The following is a 12,831-nucleotide window of genomic DNA, read 5'->3' on the forward strand; positions in this document are numbered from 1 at the left end:
TAATAATGTGTCGACTTCCTGCACATAATAAACAGTGTTTAAGTTCACCATGGTATTTTTAATAATTGAAATGATTTTTCTTTTACTTTTACCATACATGAAATTAAACAAAGCGTTGCTATATAATTTAAATATATATTGAACGGAACTCTTGTTGAATCTATTGGTATTAATTTAAGAATAAGGCTACAAATATTTTTTGGTGAACCTTCCTGAGATGATATTTAACATTATGCATACGATATAACGTCATTGGCGTAACAGGACTCGCAGGATAAAGCGATGTAAGTTCCACTAGGACAGAGAAGCCAGCCAAATAAACAATAGAAAGTGTACGACTTTGTTCTCCTTCGTACACCAAACTCTTATAATAAAGGAAACAATTACGACGTTTTTAAATATTAGATTTATTATTTAATTTTAAATATTTCAGTCACAAAATCAAATCTAACCATCAATCCTTCCTAAACACAAAGTTAAGAATATTAATATACCAATTCAAAATGAGATTATTTTAAACTATTTTCATATATATATATATATTATGGCTACAAAGAATATCATTAGTACATAATAAGGAAAATCCATTTATAACTAGAGTGTATTAGTATTGCCCAAATATAAAGTTCTGTATTGAATTTGTTCAGAAAAAAAAAATTATCTGTTCGCCAACCATAGGTCCAATCTGGAGAGATCCCAAAACATTAATAGCGGAGAATTTTTTTGACGCAACGCCAAATATAAACTCTAGACTTTTAGTTTTTTATTGCCCTTCTGGTAATATTTAGATAGTTCATGATAATAGAAAGATATTATTGTACAATAACTCACAATCATTTTCTGAAACTAGGACAAAATGCATCCTGTTAATCATCTGTATTATTAATATAACATCAGCGTAATTCTTTGGTCTCGGTTCTTCTCTACCGACATATGAATCATCAATGCTATTATAAATGGTCCAGTACTAGAGCAAATTATGTTCCACAGAAAAAAAAAATCCTGCAAATTTTGAAGATTACATTACAGAAGTAAAATAATTTATGCAGAGTTAAAGAAACTTAGTTCCTTAGTTTTATTATATTTTAATCATAACTTAGTGATGAAAAGATTCTTTGCAAATGCATCGTCTTTTTTTTTATTCCTAGCAAACTTCAAAATCAGATGGGTTTTAATTTTTTTTTCTTTTTGTAGAATATTAATGAAATCATTAGTTTCAGATTCTCAAACTTAATCCTTGCTAATGTTGAAATGGTAATATTTCAATTTAAAAACACCTGACATTGCATACGAAACCTGTTTCAGTCAATTTAATATATTGCATCTAATTAGACTCACTTATAATTAAACTTGATTTTTAAACGTAGAGTAGATTAGATTTTTTTCTGCCAAAATGAAATTTCATTTTTTTAAAGATACTTCATATCTAGTGAGTTCTTTAATTTTGCAGGTTTTTTACCAACAGCGGAATAATGGAAATTCTAAAAAAAAAAGGATAATGTGTCCTCACTTTCATTGCCTAACTACAAGATTTCTACAGCTGGAATTACTTCGAAATTATAGCCGTAGTCATTATTCGAATTAAAGAAAGAATCATTTCAAGCGGTTTTCTTAATAAAGTATATTTTCTTTTCCATCAAATGTCAAATTTAATATTATTTATGATAAATTATCTCCCTTATTCATACTCTGAATTATTCAGTCGTAGCCTTTTATTTATCCTAAATAAGGCATTTTAATGAGTATTACGTTTGCAATATTTACAGTTAAATATATTGCAATGATTGCGAACAGGAACTTACTCAACCAACGCAATAAATTATCCACAGTAACATTTCCACAAATGTTAAAATAGTACTTTTTACTATATATTTATTTTGAAAAGTTGAATTGTTGAAGATAGTGATTGTTTGAACCTCTAGCATCATTTAAAATATGCTGTGTTTTATTGATAACAAATATCATAACTGTCACTAGTTCTCTGTCAATACATGAAAGAACTTTTTAGAATGCATCTTTAGGATTGAAGTTATTTATTTTTTTATTGCAATATACATTCCAACTAGTTTGTAGTTAAGGTAAACGGAGGGTATTTGGAGTTGTTTCTTGTATTTTCTTTTTAGTATTAAGATGGACTAGATTAAGGGCAATTTCTGTTGATTCCACAATTCTTCTCTCCAGTTCATCGTAGCATCTAAAAATGTTTTCCGATTTCCTGATCACTGGATGAATGACAGAATCTTCCTCGTTAGGGCAAGCAGAATTAAGAACGTGATTAGTAGTACGCTGACTCTAGTTCTGGCATACGTAACGTCTCTCACATGTTCTTCCATACGCAACTCAATGGATGTCTCCATCTCACCAAAACAGGGCAGAAAGCAGTTACACCAAAGACGATAAACTCTCCTGGAGGATTTAGGCTGCCACGTTTCGGTTTAGATGTATCGAGTTAGAAACGAAGTTTGGAAAGAGGAGTAAAAGAAGTGGAGATTTAACATTTCTTGAGAAATTTAGCTAACTTTGGTGAAACACAGTTTATGTACGGTAGAGATACATAATGTTTCACATCATTACTTTAATCGATACAATGAGCAGGTGGATTGAACGGCTTATTAATATTCTGTTTACGATAACTGTTCTTCTAAAAGATTGTAAGAATAAACTGTGGTTCTTTCGTTCTACAGTTGAGGAACAAGAGAGTTACCTAATGCAGTAATGATACTAAGCTTTTGGGGAGGATGTGTGAGTTTTCTGCAAAGAGAGATCTTCAGTTTTTTTGACATACTCGTATGTCAAAAAAAAAAAACGTTCCATCCAGGAACGGGAGAGAACAGCTGACTTCCAATTCCGAGGTAAATTGTATTCTTTGGTATTGAATGTTGATGCTTTCTTAATGTAGAGCCATGGACCAAAATCCTTGACGGAGTTCCTGAATATATAGAGTAAAGTAAAGTGTTGCACATGGTAAAATCCTTATAGAGAGGGAAAAATATTTAAGGACTCTTAATTAGTGTGGTACACTAGTGTTGACTTCGCTTCTTTTTGTGACTTTGCACATCGAGAAGGATTTTTCCCTCTTATCAGACAACGTTTCAGATACAATTCCACATTCTGTTCGTTAAATGTTCCGACCTTATGGAAATAAAGATATATAATAACTTTAAAAGACGAAACTAAAAGGAAATAAAAGTAGAAAAAGTAATAATCGGGATGGTGCCGTTTCCTTAATCCAGTGATAAGATAAATGCATTTTAATCCAGTGATTAGATAAATGAATGTTGCAGTGTCATGGATATTTCTGATCACAAACCATGCCCTGTTATATTATAAATAACAGGTTGCACTTCAGGTATCGTGCCACTAGAAAAATCTTGAATGTTCAGATAGATTTGTAATTAATTATTTATTAATAAATTTGTTTATCAACAATTGTTGATTTGTCTATTATTTATTAACAGATTAGCAGTTTGTTAATTATCTGTTTCAGGAAATTAATAAAAAAAAAAACCTGTACACTCTCAGTTGTCAGATTGCAAAACACATTTGCATCCACGCTATTCTGTATTGTCTTTGAGCATTACTAACCGTCATTTTTCTGTAATCAAACTTTAAGCCTACCAACTCTACGGAAAAGGTTAGAAAAGCGTTTGGGCAGACATCTGTACCAAAATGGTTCATCATTTCGCAACGATATCATCAACAGAGTTATGAGAGAATGCCACGTTATCAAACGCGGCATTTTCTCATTTGATATAATGTTTTGCAATATTTGATATTGCAAAACATTTGATATAATGTTTTGCAACCTCTTACAATGATATGAAGTAAAGGAACAAGATGATTTCATACAATTCGTCGAATGTTGACTGACTGCGTAGATCCGCTTTACCGCTATCTCGATATTTTCATTACCAAAGATTTTGATTTCCAAAGGAGTTACTGAGAATTCATGTTTACGGTGATAACTGACTTTTTTTAAATTATTTTTAATGCAGATAATAATGCAGCCTGCACCTTGAGATCGACCCAACTAATCTCAAATAAAATTCGTGCACGATATATTTGATGTAAAATACATTAATTGGGTTTTCACATTGAGTCGCAATTTAACTGGGGACTGTCTTTTGGCTGACTGGTATCAATCAAAAATTGTGCGCCTAAATTCCTTTTATCGATTTCTTATTATATTTTTCTTTTTGAAAATTAGATTTAAAATTACTGATTTTTATTTAGCTATTTAAATACCAGCAGCAGAATAAATGTTAGAAGTGCACTGGATTTCTCAAAAGCGAAACTAACACTTCCTCCCCACCCACAACATTGACCTGTATAATCTGCATTTATCCTAAAACTGAATGTCAGTTAAGATCAAATTCATCCAATGATGACGACAATGTTGGTAAATAATCAAATGATTCCAACTGAACTGCAGCAATTGAAAAATCAACTTCAAACTTCTCCTCCTCTGTTATTAAATCAATCTCACAAAACATCATTTATTAAATACGTACAAAATTACTGCTCAAAACTGTTTGAAGTATTTCAATTAATAATTCAATCCAAATAACGTACAACATCAACATAATAATCGACATTGCTTTCTTACTCTTATTTTATTTTTTTTTAAATTAATAAACGTGCAAGTGAAGTAATTTCTGCACGAGCCTAATACCTAATGAGAATGGAATACGTGAGAAAAGTTAATCAGAGAATCAGCAGAGAAAATGAAACAAACAGATAAGCCACGTACAAAGAATATTACTACTAATCTGAACAATTCAAACCTCCGAAACATTATGAGCTCTCTCTCTCTCTCTCTCTCTGAAAGAAAAATGATAAGTGCCGAGCTAATCTCTCTAATCATTCTAACCAAGAATGAAGTGTGCTATAAAAATAATACACATTAGTAAACTGCACTAACATCGAGTATTCTTAATTGTACACAGATGAATTTAGTTGTATGTATGCTTTCATGATTGTTTTGTTCAAACTTTCTATTATAACGATGCAGGCAGATAACAATATTTGTACTTTAAAATGACTGTTTTGCATGTTCATTTGAATCTCTGCTAACAATCGTGTATATTCTCATTTAAGTGTGCTGTTGTGATGTTCTGTAACTTCTAGTATGGTTATTATGGGTGTCTCATGGATTCATAACACTGCCTAACTAGCTGTGAACTGGATTATAGACACTAATACTGCTTCCTTGACAGATAAAAGAATCGAATCAAATAGGATTAAAATAAATAAATAGGATATGTTATGTTTTAATTCCTAGTTATCCAATAACGTCTTCAAAGACAGCTGTGATCGATGATCAGATATTATCTTCAAACAACCTTGTCTTTCATATATTATCCAGTTGTTTCTTCTTGATATATGCAGTCAAGGTACTATTTAATAAGTCAAAACTAATCTCTTATTTACATTAATTTGTTTCTTGACATTAATGAAGAATAATAAATAATGATTTCTTAGGCGAAAAATTCTATACATATTTCTACTATTTTTAGATACAGTTCGCAAAACGTGCCTAAATTAACACAACACGTTTTTTAAAGCAATAGATGCTATAAACTACCACTTCATACGCAACATCGTAATTAATTGAAGTTTCTAGCTCTGCACTCTAGTCTTGGTGATTAGGTGGCGAGTCTCAATTGTTAATACAGATTTATAGAATTAATTGTATATCAATGCTTAATACTGTTCCCATTTAAGTTATTACTTCCTGTTCTACAACAAATCGTTTCTCAAAAATCAAAACACTGGTGTTCATTTCTGACAAAAATTCTACCTATTTCCCAGTTTTCTTCCAGGCGCTATGACCTAAATCTTGTTCATGCTCCAATTCCTTTTTATCACGATCACATATTCAATTTTATTTTTCCACATAACAGGACCATACTGATTTCAGTTAAAGTAAAATCTTCGGTCCTAGTTGTTGTAATGCAACCTGTAAGTTATTAGCTTCTTTTTCAGTAGATTTTCCTTCGTTGATTTTCATGCTAAAATGACTCTTTTATTCACAATCGTGATGAATAAATAATTTCACTTTAGTCCATTCCTCAAAAGCGTAGTTAACCCACAGAAATCTAACGTTATCTATTAAAATATACTCCATGAAATTTATATGCAAGGTGGTCTGAAAAGTTCTTGGCCTAACAATAAAAAAACGAATTTATAATTTCAAAATTATTTTTATTTTTTCAACATAATCTCCCTTAAGAATAATGCATTTATTCCAGCGATGCTCCAGTGCCACTATCTCGTCCCTATAGTGGTTCTCAGTAAGATCTGCAAAATATCCCTCTACAGCTGCAATCACCTCTTGATTCGAAGAAAAATGCTGACCAGCAAGGAAGAGGTTTAGTTTTGGGAAGAGACAGAAGTCAGAGGGAGCCAAATCTGAGGAATAGAGGGTATGTTCCAACAATTCATAGTGCAGATCCCTTAATTTTCCCATTGCCAAAACACCTTTGTGAGCAGATGCATTGTCTTGATGAAAGATGATTTTTTTTCTTCTGCAAACCGGGTTTTTTCTCACGAATTTTTTCGTCTAGTCTGGTTAACCGATCGGGATGATATTCCCCGGTTATTGTTTTACCTTCTTCAAGATAATTAATAAACAAAATGCCTTTAGCATCCTAAAACACCGATGCCATGACTTTGTCTTCTTTGGCGCTGAACAACCGGCTTCTGTCCACTGTTTTGACTGCTGTTTGGATTCCGGTGGGTAATGATGAATCCAAATGTCATCCATAGTAATGAATCGACGCACAAAATCAGTTTTATTCATGTCAAAATGCTCCAAGCACTGTTCAGAAATTTTCATGCAGGGCGATTTTGATCTGCTGTGAGCAAGCGTGGCACCCATCATGTGCAAAGATTTTTCATTTGCAATTCTTTATGCAAAATATATCCTGCATACATCCTACGTTCTTTTATAATGCCTATAGTCTCAGCAATTTCACCCAATTTGACTCTCCGGTCATGCCATATCATAGCATGCACTTGATCAATGATTTCTGGTGTTGTTACATTGTTGGACGTCTTTGACGTGGATCATCTTCAAGGCTGGTACGACCACGTTTATACTCGGCAGCCCATAATTGTCAAAAACGAAGGAGAAGAGTGCCCATAAACTTTTATGAACTTCGAATGAATTTCTTTTGGCGTTAAACCTTCTTTTACAAAGAAGTTTATAACACGATACCCAATTTTATCCATCTCAAGGGGGTACGGACAGCACGTTTGCTTTAGACAGCTGTATAAAGCAAACTACCAGATAGAATGACTTGCAATTTCGTATAGATACTTATGACAGATGTACCAACTTAGTAAAAAAATCTTGTCGTAGTGTTGCTAACTATGGTTGAGGCCGAGAACTTTTCAGACCACCCTCGTAAGAGTTGTGTGAAGGGCTGTAAATAATATAAAATATATGATAATACATTTTAGATAATTTTTTTTTATTTTAATTTTATACATTTGCCAAAAAAATAGAATATAATATATATATATTATACATTGTTTTCGCTTTTAAATAAAGATATTTCATGACTAATAGAGGGTAGAAAGTATCTTAATAACCTATTTTAAATTTTGAAGTATACAAAATGTTTAGTACATCAAAGTAAGATGCAAGGTATAATTAGCGGAGATATGAAATAAAAGAATAAAAAACTGGTAATTGTAACAGTTGTATAAACTAGTATTTGATTAAAGCATTCAAAATTAAATATGGGTTTTAGTTTTCATTTATCATCCACTTTAATTTCTAATTAAGAAAAAAAAACTAATACCCTTCAAGTATTAAAGAAAATAACCGGTGAAATAAAAAGTAAAGTTTGTTCTGTAGCTATTCAGAGATTGTAATAAACTATGGACTATATGAAAAGTTATTGAAGGAAATTCCTATCCGCGAAGCCATGATATTATCCCAGCGAACAGAACACATATTTTGCCAGAATATGCCACTTTCGCATTCCTGAGCTAGCCTATTTCTTCAAATATGTGTGTGAGAGGGAAAATAACTTCCAGAGAGCGAATTTCATGCTGTTATTATTTTTTTCTGTATAGAGAGAATTATACGCAGTTACAGAAATAGCTTAGAAAAATGTTTTCCAAATAGCTGACATCATTGCAATATACTCTAGTACAGGAATGGTTTGATTGCAGTTTGTAAGAATTGAGGCCCTATACATCAGTGGAACTGTAGTGGCTAATTGCTAGAAATTACAATTAAAACATTTATAAATGAATTATGACTTGGCGATATAAAATTTTATTTTAAAATTCAATAGTAATTGGAATTCTCATATTTTAACACCAAATTTGTTCTATTACAGCAATGAATTTTATAAACGTTGTATGACAATAAAAGAGGAACACGAGGGATGTATGGAAATTCTACTAACTGTTTTATGTAGGAGGGGAAAAAAGGATTAAATCACTTCTTAGCGCAAGGTTGATATCCCCAAATTATAGTAAATAGAATGAAGTATAAGAAATTAAGAATAACGTCCAACATTGAAAATGATCTTCGTCGGACAGTGTGAGACCACTACCCTACTAAATGGAGATCTGATCTAGGAAAAACGTTCCCTGTTTCAACTCAAGAGCAAAGTTTCCAGATGATTTAACCCTTTCTAGAATATTATTTTATGCTATGCGCTTCCATGATTTCGTCTTAGAGAGTCAGATAAAAAAAATCAAAATTGATTTATATACAAAATCTATTCATGTATTCATAAATGAAGAAATAAATTATTTATAGTTAAAATTTAAATCAAACATTTTTACTGAAGATTCGTTTAATAAATTCCTCATAAATTTAATATAAAATAAACTACAAAGATTACTGGTTGCAGTAAACACACACACACACACACATACTATCTTGAATATTTGTGCACATGCTTTGAAATCAATATATTTTAAAATGCAAACTTCCCTTAAAATAAGACAAGTGTATACTTTTACATGTTACTTATTCTTCAGTTATCCAACTTTAGTAATGATTCGGTAATTGTCAAAGGACTATTTTTAATCCTTACATGTTTAGACCCTGAAAGAATAGTTTTTTTTCCCCCTTAGAACTTCATATAAAGGGATAAAACTCGTCAAACTCTACTGGCCAACAAAAACTAAATTTCATTGACACATTCTACAACTGATTTAAAAAAAAAAAAAAAAAAAAGAAAAAGGATGGCAATAAAAATGAATTATCAGAAAACCGCTTTCTCTTTCCTACACACTGGATAATAGCGGACTAAGAATTACCAATCGAAGGGCTTCACACTGAAGAAAAAAAAAAGCGACGCTTTAATTTGGTTGGAAAGAAACTAGAAGGAAAGAATGAAAATCTCGCGTATATTCTAAAAGAAACGTGGAGTTAGATGAAGATAAAAAAAAAGACTATTTCTACTAGTAAAGGACATAGCTGCCACTGGATAATGGGCCAGTACTTTCTCTCCTACGTGACTATTTCAACAAGAGCTTTGCGCTATCCAGCGTTATATCACGGTCCTTCTCTTTTTCTGTGGCCTCTCTCTTTTACAGTTTCTCCGGAGAATTTAAAAAAAATAAAAAATCGGAGTTTCAGAATACCTTGACTTAGTAATATTTACTTATACTACATGTGATCAAAAACTGTGATTAAAATTATTATAAACTGTTATAATTTCTATCAGCATATACGACATTAACAGAATTTGGTTATTGAATATTAAAATGCAGAAGGTGGGATAGTAGGCTGAAATTTAATTAAAATTTTAAAGACCTAAAATTAGTTAAATGTTGCAAATATTTTAATTATTCACAATTGAAGGATCTTTCTCATGTCATCTGATCTTGTCCTTATCGTTAGTGTGGCTTATTACAATCCAAATTAAATTGCATTTTTATAAACCATGGATGTTATTTGTGTTAATCCTATCTTCAATGAGGTCATATCAGTCAACTGCGCATGCGTTCTTTTTGGTATGTTATATGTAATAAAAAAGGATAATTTTCTAAAAGGTGGATTATGCTATCTTCAGATAAATACAGCTAACTCGTTTCTAATTAAAAATATTTTAACAGTATTTTCAGATTATTTAATTCCACATTTTTTATTTTAATTTTTTACCCAAATAATAAATAATATGCTAAATGCGACAGGATTGAGCTGCAATCCTGTTGCATTTAAATATTTAATTTAAAAAACGTTAGTTGTATTAGAATCTCCTTATTCAATATATTCCTAGTTGCATTTAATTGGATTAACAGTTAAAATTTAATGAAGTCGCATAAAATGTCAAGCATCCACCATTACTGTGTATTTACCTTCTCTCGTTACTTAAGTGGCGAGATTTTTTTTTTTTTTCTGAAGGAAATGCGTGTTCTTTCAGCAGCAAAACAAACATTGGCTGGAGGAAATCCATTTGAGAGAAATAATTCGCCTCTTGGTGTTTTTAATTGATCTCACTCTGTGAGCAATAATTTAAAAAATATTCACAATTTCTGATGCAAATTGTCCACTAACATTTATAAAAGTAATCTCATCCCCAAAGCGTTCTTAGAATGACCGATCGATGTCATTTTTTTTCTTTCCTTTTTTGTGTTAGGAAGTCTCGTATTAAAAAAAAATCTATTTTTTTTATTTAATAAATACAATTGGTAATGATTCATAGTAATTAATACATTATTCAAAAATAACATTCCGATACATAAATAATGTACTTCCACAAAATATTCATTATTCGAATGAATACAATTATTCCATTGTAACCGTATTCTAACAAGCAATATACATTATTGTTACGTAAAAAACTTGAAATACCAACAATTGTAAATTTAAAAAAAAAATGATGTAGTTGTCGTCTGGTTAAAAAAAATGAATACTCATGTATATGCTTATGTTAACCAAAAAATAGGAACTAACAAAAAAATAAATAAATAAACATCTGTGGGGGAAAATACTTGAAACATGCTCATTTGGAAGCAATGGTGATTGCGTGGAATGTTAGGACATATTAGTCGGAATGGCAGCATTCCACCTTCCAACTAATATTAGCCGAATGCGAAAGTACTGCTGATAAGGAAGTAGTGCAGAAAGTAAGAGAGAGAGAGAGCACGTGATTATTTTCGCCAACCACTAACTACGGCCGCCGAGAATTACAGGAAACGAAACTATTAGAACTATTAGAATACGACGGGGACTTGATTATTCTCTTGGCTCGTTCTGATTTGTAAGTACGTGCGTTCAGTATGGCTACTGAACACGCACGTGCAGTCCATAGTGGGCTGTTCGCTGTGCTTCAATCTCCTCCACCCTTTACGAAATGATATATGAGAGATCTTGCGTAAATGATGTGCTAATATTCCGCGGAAACTGCCTTCCGAGAACTGCATAAGGATTATATGGGAACTCTAAATAAATATAGCCTTTCATAATTACCTCTCTGTTGCAGCTGCAGTGATAAAAGGGCTGTGCTGGTTCTTTCTGGGCTGCAACTTATAAAACGCGGCAGTAAGAGATAAAAGTAATAGAAAGCGTACACTTTCTCTGCTTCAAAGTTTAAAATCGTACATAACTTCTACAAAAGTATTCGCCAATGGATATTGTACATAGAGATGTATTTAGAACGAATAATACTTACCTGATGTTTCATTCTTATTTGATTTCAAGGAGGCAGTATCTTCCGTTTTGTCAATGTTTACTGGAATTTTCATAGTCAACTCACCTAGATATTCAGGAGGAGAATGACCGCAATGCATGAGGATTCACGAAACCTTGAATGGCTGCTAGCTTAAAACATTATGTTACTGCGTTCCCGCCCATTGTAAACGATAGATTTATGTTCCTGAATTGCATCTTTAATATCTCTAGAGAGAGAGAGAGAGAGAGAGAGAGAGAAAGAGAGAGAGAGAGAGAGAGTGCTTGCACACCCTTTTTCTTAATTCTCCTCTTGCAACTGTGATTAATTTTTATCCCACATTTTAAGGAGATCCGCTGGGAGCTATCGGCAATCGTTAAAACGTACTTCTGTCGCTTGGGTTACAAATGATTACAGCGCTGATATTTATCTCGAGTACGTTCAGAGTGCGAACTCTATTTGACTGTAATGTGGAAAGTGAGTATAGGGTTTTTACGTTCTGTTTGTGGGAAATGGTTTATTATAAGTAGTTTTAGACACAGCTTAACTTTTGCTGTCAAATTGGTTCCGCCAGTTGATTCGGGCTATGGGAACTCAACGGATTTCGGCTCGCTTCGTTTATTCATTCCTCTAGGGAGTACACAAAGTACTTTGTTTTAGACAAAATCAAGCTGCACCCAGCTAATATTGCCGCACTTAACAGTGAATGAAGTGCCTCTCTGCTTCCAGTGAGCTCGATAGTGTGATGGTATCAGGATCACTAGCAAAACTATATATGGAAGAAATATAAGGCGAACATGTTCTCAACGATTTCATAAACACCATTCGATTTTCCATATGAGTGCTGGTATGAAACATTATTCATGATAGCAAAGTGTTAACATAAAGAAATATATGTTTATAATAAAATACTAGTGTACCTTAAATAAAGCAAAATAAAATGTTATCTATCTATCCTTCTCGTCAGTCCTAGGACGGGTTGAGTCCCTTCCTAATGAGGGAGTTACTGGCATATTAATGCAGCCTGTGAATATCCCCTAAGAGCGATATTCATGACTGTAATTCCGTGTGTGTTCACTGGTTTTCCTGCTTGCGGGATGAAAAACCCTGGATAAACCATGGGGAAAAACCATGCTGTTGACTCCCAAGACCGACTAACTTGGCTATGGTTGAGGAAGATCCTTAA

The sequence above is a fragment of the Typopeltis vanoorti genome, chromosome 17 (genome assembly GCF_054136105.1).
Source record: "Typopeltis vanoorti isolate ZY-2024b chromosome 17, IOZ_Tvanoo_1.0, whole genome shotgun sequence".
NCBI classification, from domain to species: domain Eukaryota; kingdom Metazoa; phylum Arthropoda; class Arachnida; order Uropygi; family Thelyphonidae; genus Typopeltis; species Typopeltis vanoorti.